Source organism: Schistocerca cancellata, chromosome 8 (genome assembly GCF_023864275.1).
Source record: "Schistocerca cancellata isolate TAMUIC-IGC-003103 chromosome 8, iqSchCanc2.1, whole genome shotgun sequence".
NCBI classification, from domain to species: Eukaryota; Metazoa; Arthropoda; class Insecta; order Orthoptera; family Acrididae; genus Schistocerca; species Schistocerca cancellata.
Window position 1 is genome coordinate 593,146,065 of NC_064633.1, and position 18,542 is coordinate 593,164,606.

Consider the following 18,542-nt stretch of genomic DNA (forward strand, 5'->3'; position numbering starts at 1 on the left):
AAATTGGCCATGTCTTCTCCTCCGATTTATCGATATATCGTAGCGAAATGTCAATATCGACAGCCGATATTTTTCACAGTTTACTGTACATATTTGAAATTCTCCTTTTGAAATTGAAATAGAACATGATTTTACTTTCAGTGGGTGAAGAACTCTTACCACTTTTAGAGTTTTCAGCACGTCAAATCGTTTTCTTTGACTGTTTGAAGCATGTATATGTGGCACAAAAGAAAAAATCAAATTGCACTGGGGGTTGACGTTGTGAATGGAATAACAAGATTTCCGATGTGAAGAAATAGCACACCAGTTGTGTTAAAAAAAAACAATTTCTACAGCAACTAGTGTGATATTTCTTCACACGGGCATTCTTCACAAACGATTTCTGAAAGTGAACAAAAATTTAAATGAGAGGATTGGTCTGTGCGGCTGGCGGATACGTGTGAGGAAAAATGCTGACGGAATCGGCGCTTGGCGCTACCAGTAGAAACTGCAACGTTTTAGCTTCACCACTGAATTTTGACACTACGACTGCTAGGTCACTGGAGTTTGGCAGAAATGATAGGAAAATAAAGAACAGGGAAGTCGATATGAAGAGTGCTGGACAAATCTGATATGTGACGAAACCGAGTGACGGACATATCGGACACCTTTTATTGTGCCACTTATATGCAGTTACCATTGTTTGCAAAGTGGTTATCGCCAAGACCGAACGTGCATCGTTTTCCTTTCCATTCCTGCTCAAAGGGGGATGAGCAGGCTGCTTGTCTGCCGGTGTATAGAATATCTAATAATGAATCAATATTTAAATACGAGCTCCAAAACCTCTATTATATTTACAATTATATTTACATTTTCATGTACTGGAATGTCGATTTCTTTCCGTCGATATATCGAAACTTTTTCTCAATATAGCGGGAACCGACAATGGTATTTTTAAGTACTGATATATCGGATTCCCGATAATTATAAAATCCCAACATTTGTAGTTTGCATGCGGGAATACACACCTTTGTTGCCGACGGAGGGTGTACTTTGTGTAAGGATCCGACTGTTTGAGCACCCTTTAGTGTGGCAAATGCGTTCGTTTTTTGTCATGTGCTGTTACAACTACGAACTACCTACCTGTCACATCAATTGTCCATTAAATGACCTTGTCATTGAGGGTGTGACATGTTTTTCTTTCCAACACACCAGTATAAGTCGGGAAATTTGGTAGTTGAAGGAATTTTTATTTAGCAAAGGACAGCTGTAGCATTAAAATTACAGTCAACAAAAGAGTCGTATTGATAAAAGTGTAAATGTGTTAGACGAACTGAAGATGAGTGAAAATTCGAAAGGTATTTTAGCATAAATAAATCTCTGTAGTATTTTCTGGTTGCTGAATTTCTTCCAGTAATTTGCCGTAATGCTTTAACTGAACACTGTGACTGAACCTACACATTTTCATCGTGTTTGCAACTCCTCTTTTTCTTGTTTCCGAGGGACCAGTCCATCATTTTTTGTCATAACATGTATGTCACCTACATTTCTGACGTTATTCAAATACATCATAACTGGCTAAAGAGGACCACGTTTAAAAGTTTTTCGTCACGAAATATGAAACGATGTTCCCCAGGCATCGCCCGAAATAAAATTTCAGGCGATTGTGGCTGTGCATCCGGCAGACTGAATTGAATTTCATCCCAGTTCTTCTCCAAAAAAGCTACTTCCGTCTCCTGTCTCTTCGCCTCTCCTTTTTTTTTTTTTTTACTCTCCCTCTACTCCCTCTTTTTTTCCGTTATTGAACGAGGCTGCCGCAAGTTCGCTGCAGTGGGGAGCAGCGCTGCAAACGTCATTCTCTTCATTAAAACATATAAGCTTTTCACAGAACTTTCCGTCTTGGCACGCGTCGCCTTGGTGTTGGAGCTCTGCAGCCGGCGTTCTGAAAAGCACACAGTGACTACTGGCTGCGCTGCCGGAACACTCGAGAATAACCGCAAGTGTCGCCTAATGAACGCGCCACGTCCTCTTCCCCCGGCCGCAGCTCCGCGCTTTGCGCGGACTTGCGTGCGTATTCCCCGCTGTGCTTACATCGGAACTGAAATCCGAGGGAAAATATCCAGCTAGTTGTATGCGAGACCTGCACGCTGCGCCACAAGCAGAAGCCAGCGCTCCAGTTATGAGAGAGGGAGAGCGACCTCGTTCCTCGTGTCGGTTTCCAAAATCGTCGACAGAGGGAACTGCTAGCGGAGCGGCAACAGAAGGGGATGAACGTAAATATGGGTACGCAAGTAACACAACACATTACCGTGTCTATTGTTGGTGTGGTGGTCTTCAGTCCTGAGACTGGTTTGATGCAGCTCTCCATGCTGCTCCATCCTGTGCAAACTTCTTCATCTCCCAGTACTCACTGAAACCTACATTAACAAATTCCGCTTCTTCCGAAACGCTTTCCTTGACATTGCCAGTCTACGTTTTATATCCTCTCTACTTCGACCATCATCAGTTATTTTTCTCCCCAAATAGCAAAACTCATTTACTAATTTAATCGTCTCATTTCCTAATCTAATTACCTCAGAATCGCCCGACTTAATTCGACTACATTCCATGATCCTCGTTTTACTTTTGTTGATCTTCATCCTATATCCTCCTTTCAAGACACTGTCCATTCCGTTCAACTGCTCTTCCAAGTCCTTTGCTGTCTCTGACAGAGTTACAATGTCATCGGCGAACATCAAAGTTTTTATTTCTTCTCCATGGATTTTAATACCTACTCCGAATTTTTTCTTTTGTTTCCTTTACTGCTTGCTCAATATACAGATTGAATAACATCGTGAATAGGCTACAACGCTGTCTCACTTCCTTCCCAACCACTGCTTCCCTTTCATACCCCTCGACTCTTATAACTGCCATCTGGTTTCTGTACAAATTGTAAATAGCCTTTCGCTCCCTGTTATATACCCCTGCCACCTTTAGAATTTGAAAGAGTGTGTTCAAGTCAACATTGTCAAAAGCTTTCTCTAAGTCTACAAATGCTAGAAAAGTTGGTTTGCCTTTCCTTAATCTTTCTTCTAAGAAAAGGCGTAAGGTTAGTGTTGCCTCACGTGTTCGAACATTTCTACGAAATCCAAACTGATCTTCCCCGAGGTCGACTTCTACCAGTTTTTCCGTTCGTCTGTAAAGAATTCGCGTTAGTATTTTGCAGCTGTGTCTTATTAAACTGATACTTCGGTAATTTTCACATCTGTCAACACCTGCTTTCTTTGGGATTGGAATTATTATATTATTCTTGAAGTCTGAGGGTATTTCGCCTGTCTCATACATCTTGCTCACCAGATGGTAGAGTTTTGTCATGACTGGCTCTCCCAAGGCCGTCAATAGTTCTAATGGAATGTTGTCTACTCCCGGGGCCTTGTGTCGACTTAGGTCCCTATCTAACCCCTAGCGAGATAAGCCTCTAGATCCTTACATTTGTCCTCTAGCCATCCCTGCTTAGCAGTTTTGCACTTCCTGTCGATCTCATTTTTGAGACGTTTGTATTCCTCTTTGCCTGCTTCATTTACTGCATTTTTATATTTTCTCCTCTCATCAATTAAATTCAATATTTCTTCTGTCACCCAAGGATTTCTACCAGCCCTCGTCTTTTTACCTACTTGATCGTCTGCTGCCTTCACTACGTCATCCCTCAAAGCTACCCATTCTTCTTCTACTGTATTTCTTACCCCCATTCCTGTCAATTGTTCCCTTATGCTCTCCCTGAAACTCTCTACACCCTCTGGTTCTTTCAGTTTATCCAGGTCCCATCTCCTTAAATTCCCACCTTTCTGTCTATTACTGTGTATGAATCCCATTGGTATTCACAATAGCTCCCAGTCTTCTCGGACTGGATGAATACTGACACTGCACGGTTTTCAAGACCGTCTTATACAGTTCTTCCAGGAAAACAGCGGCATATTCAGCTCACGAAAATGGAGGGATACAGCGATCATGCACGCATCTCTCCAGTTAGAGCACAATCCCTGAATAATATTGATATCTGTTGACGTTGGTGGAGAGATGAGACGCTACAAATTCATCCCCGTGTTCACATAAGCAGTCCCGGACGATGCCACTTTTGTGAAGAGCAGCCATGTCCTTTCGGAACACAGCATCACCGCTTGGGAATCATCACGGCACCATGCTATGTATCCGATCAGGCAAACTGGTCACATAATCCTTGGCGGGTGTGAGGTCTATGGAATAGGACGATTTTTCTTCTTTGGTCATCAGTCTTCTGACGGTTTTGATGCGGCCCGCCACGAATTCCTCCCCTGTGCTAACCTCTTCATCTCAGAGTAGCACTTGGAACCTACGTCCTAAATTATTTGCTGGATGTTTTCCAATCTCTGTTGTCCTCTACAGTTTCCGTCCTCTACAGCTCCCTCGAGTACTATGGAAGTCATTCTCTCATGTCTTAACAGATACCCTATCATCCTGTCCCTTCTCCTAATCAGTGTTTTCCACATATATCTTTCCTCTCCGATTCTGCGTAGAACCTCCTCATTCTCTACCTTATCGGCCCACCTAATTTTCAACATTCGTCTGTAGCACCACATCTCAAATGCTTCGATTCTCTTCTGTTCCGGTTTTCCCTCAGTTCATGTTTCACTACTCCAGACGTACATTCTCAGAAATTTCTTCCTCACATTAAGACCGACATTTGATACTAATTGACTTCTCTTGGCCAGCGATGCCCTTTTTGCCATTGCTAGTCTGCTTTTGATGTCCTCCTTGCTCCGTCCGTCTTTAGTTATTTTACTGGCTAGGTAGTAGAATTCCTTACCTTGTTCTACCTCGTGACCATCAATCCTGATGTTATGTTTCTCGCTGTTCTCATTTCGACTATCTCTCATTACCTTCGCCTTACTTCGATTTCCTCTCAATCCATACTCTGTACTGATTAGACTGTACATTCCGTGCAGTAGATCATATAATTCTTCGTCACTTTCACTCAGGATAGCAATGTCATAAGTGAATCGTATCATTGATATCCTTTCACCTTGAATTTTAATTCCACGCCTGAACCTTTCTTTTATTTTCATCATTGCTTCCTCGATGTACAGATTGAACAGTAGAGGCGAAAGGCTACATCCTTGTATTACACCCTTTTTAATACGAGCATTTCGTTCTTGGTCGTCCACCCTTATTATTCGATCTTGCCTCTTATACATATTGTACATGACCTGTCTCTCCGTATAGCATACCCCAACTTTTCTCAGAATTTCGAACACTTTGCACAATTTTACATTGTCGAACGCTTTTTCCAGGTTGTCTAAACCTATTAAAGTGTCTTGATTTTTACTTTTTCTTGCTTCCATTATTAACTGCAACGTCAGAGCTGCCTCTCTCGTGCCGGTCGGTGTGACCGTGCGGTTCTAGGCGCTACAGTCTGGAACCGCGCGGCCGCTACGGCCGCAGGTCCGAATCCTGCCTCGGGCATGGATGCGTGTGAAGTCCATAGGTTAGTTAGGTTTAAGTAGTTCTAAGTTTTAGGGGACTGATGACCTCAGAAGTTAAGTCCCATAGTGCTCAGAGCCATTTGAAGCATTTTTTTGAACCTCTCTCATGCCTAAAGCCAAACTGATCGTCATCTAGTGCATCCTCAATTTTCTGTTCCATTCTTCTGTATATTACTCTTGTAAGCGGCTTGGATGCATGAGCTGCTAAGCTGATTATGTGGTCATCCTCGCACATGTTAGCTCTTGCCGTCTTCGGTATTGTGTGGATGATGCTTTTCTGAAAGTCAGATGGCATGTCGCCAGACTCATACATTCTACACACCATCGGGAATTGCCGTTTTGTTGCCATTTCCCTCAACGAATTTAGAAATTCTGATGGAATTTTATCTATCCCTTCTGCATTGTTTGATCTCAGGTCCTTCAAAGCTCTTTTAAATTCTGATTTTAATACTGGGTCCCCTTTCTCTTCTAAATCTAATCCTGTTTCTTCTTCTTTCACATCTCCCCCCTCATACAGGCTTTCAATGTGTTATTTCCACCGATCAGCCCTGTTCTCTGCATTTAACAGTGGAATTCCCGCTGCACTCACCTTTAGTGTCACCGAAGGTTGTTTTTACTTTCCTGTATGCTGATTCTGTCCTAAGTACTAAGGAATGACGAGATACGCCTGCAGTTCTTTGAGGCTATAAATACAGCAGTAAGGAATAGCTCAGTAGGCAGTACAGTTGAATAGAAATGGACATCTCTAAAAAGGGCCATCGCAGAAGTTGGTAAGGAAAACATAGGTACAAAGAAGTTAACTGGTGATAGTGAAACGGAGAACCCTATACATTTTGTTAAGCTCCATGTTTTCCTTCCCGCATGCATTCCGTGCCCAGCTCGAGCAGGGTGTTCAGTATTGGTACGGCTGGAATTTCTTACTACCAAGTACGTTTCGCCAGAAGCGTGAATTCAAATGCAGTGCGCGAGCACTACATGGCCTGAGTAAACTGTACGGCAACTGTACCTCTCTGACATCAAGTAATTAGACCTACTTTCGTTTCGCAAAAAGTATTCGCTTGTAAAAGTGAATTGTTATCTGAACTGAATGGAGAGATCAAGTGGACAACAACTCGTTACACTACTCATGTAAGTTTGTGGTGCTATACCTAGCCGGGCCACCTCTCATGCTACCATATACGAGTAGAACCCACTGCAGGTGATGCCGTACCGTTTGATGTGCTAGCGTGATTCGATGCTAATGTGAACATCGCCTGCTCGAAGGTAACCACTGGTACGTAGGTGAACCAGAGTGGCACTACCAAAGTCAAATTAGACTCCTTAGACCCAAATTTTTGCGATATATTATGCACACGAAACGAATACTAAATATTGAAATCCGGAATAAAGAGGGCACTAGTATTCGATACCAAGTTAACATGATATCAAGTACCGTTTAAAATGAAAGTTACAAAAATGATTGATATGAGAGATGGAAAGAAAAGCTAGGAAAGAAGAACAACAGTGGAGCATGCTCGCGCATTACCTAGCCTGTAGCTGAGGGATGCACCGACCGCGGCCCGCCCCTCACCTCCATTCTTGCAATTTTTTTTTTTTACTTCAATCCGTCCAGAGAAGGAGAAAGCGGTCCCTTGTGCAACTTAGTTCTTTCGAGCCCAATCTATTTGTCACTAGGGCAGGGGGATACCAATTCTACATAAGGACTTCTTTCAGACACGTTATTCTTAGAACTTACGACCGTTACGTAGTCACAGTGAGGTGTTAACGGCCTGCAGCGGTATCAGGTCTGTACACCCCTGTAGTGGGTCATAGCAGCACCCCGTTGATCCGACGGCGGCTGGTCGCTGTCCACGAGAGCCTTCGTTACGGACCGGACGCTAAGTTTTGGCTGCTATAGGGCACCGCAGACGGAGGCGATACTCAGGAACCCTGCTGGGTCAAGTTTAAGAACTCGATCCCAACAACGAAACAGCAGACTATCAAGGTAAACACTATTTTCTCTTTCCAACGTAAACGGGCGTTAGTACGTAAAGCTATGAGTGTTTCCTACGAGCTGTCCCCATCTGTTAGGTTTCCATTACCTGTTCCATTACCTAGCTGCTCCTAACCTTCCCCCCCCCCCCCGCCCTTCCCTCCCCCAAGGAATGTATCCCTGTGGTCTTGGGTTCTTTCTTCAAACCGAGGGCGATTTCTAACGGTCACTACCATATTAGCGACCAACAATTTGTTTTTGCTTTTGTTTGGTAGGCGTTGCAGAACACTTACCCAGGACGAAAGTTATTCCCATAGAGAAGGTGTTACGGCACCCCAGCCCTAGTCGGTAACGACACGGAAGAGTAAGCTGTGAGAAGAAGTCAGGCAATCGCACGCTGACCGGACCTCCTTCCAGGACGACAACGCGACAACAGCGGCCCCTACGTGGAGAGGACATAAGCGTCGCGAGCGACTGGTGACGCCCAGTTCAATAGCAGCTTCAAGATTGGCGGCTAGCACAGCATCATCAACGCCAGACATTTCGCTTGTACTGTCTATGTCGCACAGACTTAGGAATGTCTACACTGAAGAAGATAGATTATTTTGTATGCCGCCCTTTGCTTACGACAAGTCTGTGTAATTGCCAAAGTTAAGTATTATCCCAGATCACGTAAGAAACAGATTGCCCAATCGCTTGGTCTAGCAGGCAACCCTTGTCAGGGAACGGCCACCAGGCGGCAACAGCGTCACACCCTTACTTGTGGCACCAACTACTAGATGGCACTCCGTTCTGTCAAATATGTGGCAACATCGTCCGAACGCGTGCAGCTCTCCACCACTTGGCGTCTGTAAAGTACAGCTGAGGGCCTGCGAGTATATCAACTGTGGAAGGAGTAGACCGACAAATCCTGAACTAAAAATGTAGAACTGTCTCAAAACTGAAAATTAAAAAAAATGTAGTTTCTTCTTATTGTATTTAAGTACCAAATAAAGATTCTCCTTTAGGCTGCACAAATAAACTTCGCTGCTTTTCCTTGATCACTCTACCACGTTTAACTAGAAAGAAGCAATGTGCTAAATCTGAGCAAAACATTACTGCTTGTGACAACAGTAGATGTGCTGACCGCAAAGTTAAGATGTTTACCATCACAGAATTTTTTTCACTCACGATATTTAACATTTCACAATATTTATTTTTTTCGAAGATATCGTTTTTAAGTGCGTACATGAAATTATATTCGTTTACAATTAACAGTAATCATATGTAAAATGTGATTATACTTAAGAACGCTTACAGAAATACTCAGAAAGGATGCAAAATCTGTTTCTTAAACTTATTTAGTCTCACTGTGAAAAATATATTGTCGTTATAACTCACCCAATCCCTATAGATACTCTATGCAAAATAAATAATTAAGTCGGTAATGTCAGGACGCGAAACCCACTGCTCAGTGCAATATTTGTCAGTAAATTAACTGATTATATTTCAAAGACGTTGAGAAGATTTTGAAAACTTTCTAGTGTTAACCTGCACGTGGAGATCTTTTTTACCACCATAATCCGTATCAGAAGACCTGTATGACAAAGAGGATATAGACGGCATGGAAGGCGAGTGTAAAACCTATGCGACTGCAATACAGTCTGCATTTAAACAGTAAATCGCGAGAACTGTTTGTGTGTTACTTTTCATTTATTTCATTTCGCATAGGATTGTGAGAAATATCCCTACAGCAGAAATAAACTTGGTTTGTAGAATTACAGGAGCTAATCTACATTCTTCCACTGAAAACTCAGGAAAAACCGCAGCCGATCTTGAGCTACAGTCAGCTGTGTGACGAAAGCATTTCGCGCGCGGCGCTCTGGCCGAACACAAATCAGCGTCATTCACGTCACCGAAGATACAGCGTTGCCAATTCCGCGACATGGACAGGTCAGTCGCTTGCGACATCTGTTGATCGACGGGAAAACTATTTTTACGGTTGCCTGTTCCGCCGTAAGGACGGTCAATCTGTTTCTTACGTGATCTGGGGTATTATATCTATTCTTATTGTAATAAAACTCATTAATTCAACTTGTTTGATTACGTGTCTAGCGAACCAAGTACGCAGGCTTCCTAGACACTGTAAGATTGACGACGAGTCTGGTTCAAAAGAGAAGGTATAATGGAAATAAAATTTTCGGTTCGATCTTGTCTCGGGGACATACAGAAAATGGGAAGGCAGTTTTTTTATTTTCAGTTAATGTAGTACGGCATACTGGCACTATATCATCTCATTATGTATTGCAATCATCACAGTGCGGAATGAAAGCAAATTTTGTGATCTTTTCTACGAAGATCTAGGAAATAACAGAATCTAAGACTTTCAACACAATCTCACCCTCTCACGATACATATCAGATTTCAAATTTATGTGTAATGATACTCAAAAGTGAAACTAAAGTAACAAGAAACGAATATTTTGTAACAGGTATGGGTCTCCGACGTTTGGAACATATTGGGAATATTGGGACACGAGTCTGGCACTCCTTTAGCTGCTCTATGGAAAGAGTTTTCTCAAAACACCATAATGGCCATTAATTACACGTACTCTTCAAAACTGGAACCGATTCGCAAACGTTTGAAACGTAGAATTGGCGTGCTTACACAACGTCATAAAAAAGGTTTTTTTTGCTATTATGTTCCGAATGAAGCTAAGTTTTTGAAAGCGAGTTTTAAATTTTGTCGTAAGAATAGATTTTTTTATTGATTTGATTCACTTTAAACCGTTTCCGCATATTCAGTTCACGCAAGCTCGAATTTTACAAGCCATGTTTAGCTCGATTTTGAACCTTTTACCTCGACAACGATTGAAGACAGATTATTGCGTAAAAAGAATTTGGTTTTGTCGTTACCCAGTTGCGTACTTCCACGTAAAGTTTGTACCGGTTCACATAAGTTTAAAGTAGGCCTACAGACTGTGCGCGCTTCAGATACCTCCAAGAAAAACGTTTAACTATCGCAACTCGACAACGGATAAAGTTACTGGCTAAACAAAATTTCGTCTTGTCTTGCTCCATTTATCTACCCTCCTGCAAAGTTTGAACCGATTCTTACAAGTCTGAAGTATAGGCGTTGCACGCTTCAAAAACATCGAGAAAAACGTGTCTTTTGCACGTGATATCTAAACAAAGCAAAATTTTTTTCTGTTGAAACCTATGTTAGACCAACGTTCGATACACCTGTGATCCAAATTTGAACAATCAGGTTCGCTCAATTTCGGCGTTCTTTAAGAATGACTGTTTTTGCACATAATATATGAACAGTGCATATACAACACAAATGGCGCCACTAATGGAGCATTAATTTCAGCTGGATTAAAATGTGTATCAAAAAGAATTAATAGGTCCACACAATCTGCCTGGGCGCTAGCTCTGGTTCGTCTTTCTAACCTTGCTTAATATACTGATAACACGCTACAGTAAGAGACAGACGTTCGACTGGCTATACGTATGGTCCCTGGTCCGGACTAAACCGAAATCTTACTACTCCACGTTCCTAATCGAATAGGAACTGTGCACCAATTCCCCCCATCGTCCCCCTACCATCCCACTCAAATCCGCAATTGCACGCACGGCCTTTTCAGGCATATTATTGTTACTGAACTTCCGCTCTCTAACGATTATTCATTCTCATTGTTTACAAAGTACCACAAGAATGTAGAGAAACATCAGACAAACAATTTTATACAGGACACTTGTGGTCTATCAAGTCGAGATACTACCTCAAATTATCCTACAAAAATAGCTAAACTTCAACGCATGCGCGTCTTGCGACATTTTCAATATTCCCGCGCTGCCTTCTCGCGAACCATTTGTGCTGGAGAAAATATTAACAGGACTTTTTAGAAGGATATTTAATGTACGTTAATTGTTTACTGCGGCAAGTTTTTGCTGGAGGATGAGGTTTTTGAGCTTTTAAAACAAAATGTGCAAAAGTGATACTAAGTATGCTCTATCTCTGAAACCATTCGGGATAGTGCATATATCTGTATGAAGCTTTTTATTCAGAAGCATCAATACTGTCGCCCCTAGAAGCATGTGCCTTTCCTCATGACTGTCCTTGTATGTTAGGTGTCGTCGTTATGGGCTCCTCCGAGATTGCAGTTCCTCTCTGCCATTCCTGGACGTGTCCTGGTCGAGCCATCTTGCTGCACCAATCCCATACATACTGCATCAACGACGGAGCGTAACAAGACACCGACGTACCAGTTCTGTACTATCTATAGGCGTCAACAACGACTAGTGTGTTCCTTTAATGGGTTACTAAGACACTACTGGCCATTAACATTGCTACACCAAGAAGAAATGCAGATGATAAACGGGTATTCATTGGACAAATGTATTACACTAGAACTGACGTGTGATTACATTTTTCTCTGCCTCGTAATGAATGGGTGTTGTGTGATGTCCTTAGGTTAGTTAGGTTTAAGTAGTTATAAGTTCTAGGGAACTGATGACCATAGACGTTAAGTCCCATAGTGCTGAGAGCCATTTGAATCATTTTTTTGTGATTACATTTCCACTCAGTTAGGGCGCATAGCTCCTGAGAAATCAGTACCCTGAACAACGACCTCTGGCCGTAATAACGGCCTTGATACGCCTGGGCATTGAGTCAAACAGAGCTTGGATGACGTGTACAGCTACAGCTGCCCATGCAGCTTCAACACGATACCACATTTCATCAAGAGTAGAGACTGGTGTATTGCGACGAGCCAGTTGGTCGCCCACAATTGACCAGACGTTTTCAATTAGTAAGAGATCTGGAGAATGTGATGGCCAGGGCAGCAGTCGAACATTTTCTGTATCCAGAAAGGCCCGTACAGGACTTGCAACATGCGGTCGTGCAATATCCATCAGAAATGTGGGGTTTCACAGGGATCGAATGAAGAATAGAGCCACGGGTCGTAACATATCTGAATTGTAACGTAAACTGTTCAAAGTGCCGTCAATGCGAACAAGAGGTGACCGAGACGTGAAAGCAATGGAACCTCATACAATCACGCCGGGTGATACGCCAGTATGGCGATGACGAATACACGATTCCAATGTGCGTTCACCGCGATGTCGTCAAACACGGATGCGACCATCATGATGCTGTAAACAGAATCTGGATCCGTCCGAAAAAAAAATGACGTTTTGCCATTCGTGTACCCAGGTTGGTCGTTGAGTACAACATCGTAGGCGCTCCTGTGTGTGATGCAGCGTCAAGGGTAATCGCAGCCATGGTCCCCGAGCTGATAGTCCGTGCTGCTGCAAACGTCGCCGAACTGTTCGTGCAGATGGCTGTTGTCTTGCAAACGTGCCCATCAGTTGACTCAGGGATCGAGACGTGGCTGCACGATCCGTTACAGCCATGCGGATAAGATGCCTGTCATCTCGACCGCTAGTGATACGAGGCCGTTGGGATCCAGCACGTATTACCCTCCTGAACCCACCGATTCCATATTCTGCTAACAGTCATTGGATCTCAACCAACGCGAGCAGCAATGTCGCGATACGATAAAACCGCTATCGCGATAGGCTACAATCCGACCTTTATCAAAGTAGAAAACGTGATGGTACGCATATCTCCTCCTTACACGAGGCATCACAACAACGTTTCACCAGGGAACGCCGGTCAACTGCTGTTTGAGAAATTGGTTGGTAACATTCCTCATGTCAGCTCGTTGTACGTGTCCCCACCGGCGCCAACCTTGTGTGAACGCTCTGCAAAGCTAATCATTTGCATATCACAGCATCTTCTTCCAGTCGGTTAAATTTCGCGTCTGTAGCACGTCATCTTCGCGGTGTAACAATTTTAATGGCCAGTAGTGTATTTTGTCGACTTTTCTATGATTTATATCACAGGCGTCCCACAAGCTCATTACTGGTTGAATACATAATCTGCTCTCACTAGCACGATTATCAAGGGACGGGTAGTTCTGAAATTTTTTTTTCCTTACTTCGAAACCGATCACGCTCTAACAGCAGAGATATTGATGTACCTGTTGCAGGGAAGTAGTTCCATATTCAATCACGGGTTATGGTACACAATCTGTGACACTGATCGCCCCAGATTCACGCCCGTAGTTCAGGCTTGGTAGTTCCACAAGGTGGCACACAGTGTCTCCGCCTCGGAAGAGACGGGCCCCTCACTCCCTGACACGCAGGGAGGGGCAGACCTTTTAGCGGCTGCCGGCGCCCGCCTTTATCTCTGCTTGGGGGGGGGGCAGAGGGGGGAGGGACCAGAGGCAGCAGGGAGATGGATTCTAAGCGCTCCGGGTGTAGCGCGCGCAGCCCCAGGGGCGTCGCGTCGCGCCGACACACACACACACACACACACACAAGTGGTCTTCTCTCCTCTCACCCCCCCCCCCCCCCCGGTCCACTCGACCGCGACACTCTCCCCGATCAATAGCACCCCCCACACTCGTTACCCACCTCATCAGCTGACACTGGTTCCAGATTTCTATTGTGACTGCTGCTAGTGTGTAGGTCCACACCGTCACGCGTATGTATTTCACAATCCCTTTGTATCTCCGTCTCCCTTCCATTAAGGGGCTCCGGAACGCCCTATACTTGCAATCTTAAAATAACGCTTATAAATGACATCTTTCCTCACAAAGTATTTGAGGTAGGAAGTTGAACTTTTTACAGATTATTTATTGGAATATGAGATACAACTTAACACAGGGATTTTACAAAATTTTAGTTCAGTTATTAAAGATGATTTTTTTCAATTGTAATGGAAATTCACAACATTTTTTTGCAATTTTTTATTTATGTATTCAAAAATATACAGTTTTTTGGAAAAAGGCTGTGTTAAATTATGCAGAAGGTACTGTGTAACCTTTACTCAAAGTTTGAAACAAATATGTTTGGAAGATCCTTAGAAAACACGTAATTAGTATGAGAAAATAAAAGTTTTGGGAATCGAGCGACAAAGATTGGATTAACTTTTTAGTGCATTCCAGGTCCATAGGCTGGATTATCTTCATCCTCTGCAAACTCCTCCTCCAGCTTCCTCTTGTTCCTCCTCCTGTTTACTCTTGCTTGTATTTCTAGATTCTTTACAGCCCTGGCTGCAGCCCGAAGGCGTTCCTTGTCTAAAGCAAGCATCGCTCGTACCATGTTAGAACCTATCTTCATTCCCATATATTTAAATACCTTGCACCTTACAATGTTGCCATCATTGAAAGTCGCAACAGCATCATACACACCAAAGTGAAGTGTTTCTATTCCAACAAATACAGTCTTGGGGATTCTCGACTATATAACACTATTTACACTTTCATTGGGGTTTTGAGTTTTTCCGTGAATACACTTTTTCAACAGTTCAGGTGCTGCTAAGTCTCTGAAAATAGGTTAGCCACAACACATACTTTATCTCACGTCACTAAAATGTACCTGATGAACACGGACGTTAATAATAACACCATTTGACAGCAGTTTAACAGAGCCACAGTGGGTCACGCCCATGTAGAACACATTTCAAAAAAAATTTAAAAATAGTTGTAGTCTTCGGAATTGAATAAATTATATATCTATTAAAAGGTAATAGTCTGCAGATTCAGAAAACGCAAAAAAGTAAAAATTGAACTTTTCATGATTTTGAGCCTTTCCGGAGCCCCTTAAGGACATACAACAATACCTACCTGTGCAGGCAACAGTCTCCGTCTGATTGTTATTATTAATATTAACGTTTATTCCTCGTTGAGGAGAGCACTAAAACACAATCAATTTCCATGTCACTTTTTTCTGTCTCTTCCTCTTTCTTCCTAAAAATCACTCATATATTTAGCACGTTTTTTCTCTACTCTTTCGCTCTTGTCTTTCCTATTTCCTTCTCTATGGGCGTTTGCTGAAATTCCTGTTTTCCGATTTTTCCTCTGTATTTTTCCCTGTCTGTCAGGTCTTCTGTGGAGATGTTCAGTTTCTTGGGGCCTTCCACGGTTTCCTTTATCCAGTTGGTTTTCACTGTATTAGTTGACACTATGTTAAAAATTTTCTTGTTCAATCTGTTTTCGTTCATCCTATGTATATGTCAATAAACTTTGCCCTTCTTTTACTGATGTTTGTAATCGTCTCTGTCTGTTCGTACAGTTCTTTTAATCCAGATCCACTCGTTCCAAACTGGCCTACAGACCTTTCTCAGTATTTTCCTCTCTTGTTTTTCCATCTCCTTAATTTTCGTTCCTCCTTTGACAGTTGTTGTTTCTGGGTCATACAACGTCTCTGGTAAAGTTACCGTAGTGCAGAGTCTTAACTGGCCATTAATGGAAATGCTTCTTTTATTGTAAACTCTTCTTCTCCTGATGTTGTTTGTAATCTTCTCTGTCTGCCAGTGCAGTTCTTTTGCCGACATCTTCATCCGTATCCAATCTTTTTGAACTGGCCTGTAGGCCTTTTCCAGTATTTTCATCTCTTATTTTTTCATCTCCTTAAGTTTCGTTCTCCCCTTGGCTACTGTTGTTTCAGGGGCATACAAGGCTTCTGGTATGACTACCGTAGTGAAGAGTCTTAATTTCATATTAATGGAAATACTTCTTTTCTTCTTCTTCTTCTTCTTCTTCTTCTTCTTCTTCACAGATGGATAACTTAGGACCATGCGTAATCCACATTTGTTGGCCTTCCTTTTCGCCCAGTATTCCTTCACAAACAACGAATGGGCTAGCTTTCGTTGCGTAGACCACGTATGTCGGTTAGTTTCTCTCTCTTCTTCCTCAAAACCCCGTGTGTTTGTGATTTTTTTGATTTCATTTATATCGTGTAGATTTGGAGACCCTAATTCTCTCATGTCTTTTTCTGTCTGTTTGTACCAGTTCGGTCTTGTAGTTTTGTTCTTTAAAAATGTATGGATTTTGTGCGTTAACCTGTTTGAGTCCATTCTTTCTAAATTCCCCATGAATTGGATTCTTCTCATGAGTATTGTGTCTGTTATTTTGGAGATATTTTTATATATTTCTGCATTGGGCTTTGGATAACGTACTCCATCTTTAGTTCTTGGTCCTAGGATTTTCCTCATTATCTTACGTTCTTTCACTTCTAATTCCTCTCTTAGTGTTCTGTGTTGAAGGATTAGTGTCTCAGATGCGTATAGAGCTTCGGGTTTAATTACTGTTGTGTAGTGTCGTATTTTGCAGTTCCACGAGAGACTCTTTTTGCTGTAAATGTTTTTTGAAACGCCGTCTCCATTTTCTAGACTCTTGATCCGACAGATTTCTTTTCATCACAATTTTCTGCAATCCATTCACCTAAATATTTAAATTCTTTTACTCGAGAGATGTAGTTATTACCAAATTTGTGATCAGAAGGTGCATCTTTGATGTCAGTCATAAATTTTGCTTTTTCAAATGAAAGTTGTAATCCTATTCTTTTATTATAATGGTTCCATGTAAGTTTGTATGATTTTTGTAGCTTTGTGATTATTTTTTCATTGGATGTTGCTTTCAGTCCTGTTTTCTGTATAACCTCTCCCAGGTATTTAAAACTATCTGCTTGTGTTATTTTTCATACTTTGTTACCAGTGGCTGTCTGTAGATAACGCGTCCACGCATTGCGTTTTTTAATGAGATTTGTGGTCCTGTTTTGGCTGAGATTTCATGTAGTGTCTCTAGAGTTTCTATGTCTTTCTTTCTTTTGTTTGTTATGATGGCAATATCATCGGCAAAGGCAAGACATTTTCTTCTTGACAATATTGTTCTCAGGCGCCAGATCTGTCCACTGCATGATCATCTCTTTCTAAACCCTCCATGGTATTGTCCTTTATTTGGATCTGTTTGAGACTGTAGTCGATTTAACAAGGTTTTTGACAGAATTTCATGTGTCACATGCAGCAGCGAAATTTCTCTGTAGTTATTAGGGTCTGTTTTGTCATCTTTCTTGTGGAAGGGGTGTATTATCTCCGTCAAACTAATTTCAAAATGCAATTTTCTTTCTATCTTTCTTTGTCGTTAAACCATTTTTTGCAGTGTTTTCATTCGATATCTGACTCGAAAGCTCAGCATTACAAGTAATGTGCCACTCAACCTAGCAAATGATCTCAAGTTCCATTTTCTGTAATTATTAGGACTTTTTCTCTGGTTACTTATCACTTCATTCACTTCTGTGCCTAAGTTGCTGCACGGTAAAGTGTCAACGTTCAAATGTATGTTCCCCGACAACGTAAGTGACACGTCCGGAGAAAGCAACGACAAGCCAATGTAGAAAAGGACCTTGGGCAGTAAAACACTTTGTTAATAAACCTACACATTAACCTCATGGCAGCAATACCCCTGCTGATCTATAACACTGTCAGACTTCTTGAACAAGAAAAGAAACCCCATTCAGTCACAAATTGTGATTTTCATTTCAATACTACATCCACACACACTAAACATGAATACTTCCATAGCACAACATTCTAAAAGTTGCTCTGCATTCTACATAGGAAAGAAATGAATAATCTTACATACATGCCGCACTGAAGCGCCACAGAAACTGGTATAGGCATGCGTATTCAAATACATAGATATGTAAACAGGCAAAATACGGCTCTTCGGTCAGCAACGAATTTATAAGACAATAAATTCTGGTGCAGTTGTTAGATCGGCGACAGCTGCTACAATGGCAGGTTATCAACATTTATGTGAGCCTGAAAATGGTATTATAATCGGCGCACGAGAGATGGGACGCAACATCTCCGAGGTAGCGATGAAGTGGGTATTTTCCCGTACAACTATTCCACGAGTGTACCGTGAATATCAGGAATCCGGTAAAGCATCAAATCTCCGACATCGCTGCGCCCGGAAAAAGAGCTTGCAAGAACATCGAAGAAAGTGTCCAAGGAATAGAAAAGCAACTGGAATCACTCAACAGAGGAAAGTCCACTGGACCTGACGGCATACCAATTCGATTCTACACAGAGTATGCGAAAGAACTTGCCCCCCTTCTAACAGCCGTGTACCGCAAGTCTCTACAGGAACGGAAGGTTCCAAATGATTGGAAAAGAGCACAGGTAGTCCCAGTCTTCAAGAAGGGTCGTCGAGGAGATGCGCAAAACTATATACCTATATCTCTGATGTCGATCTGTTG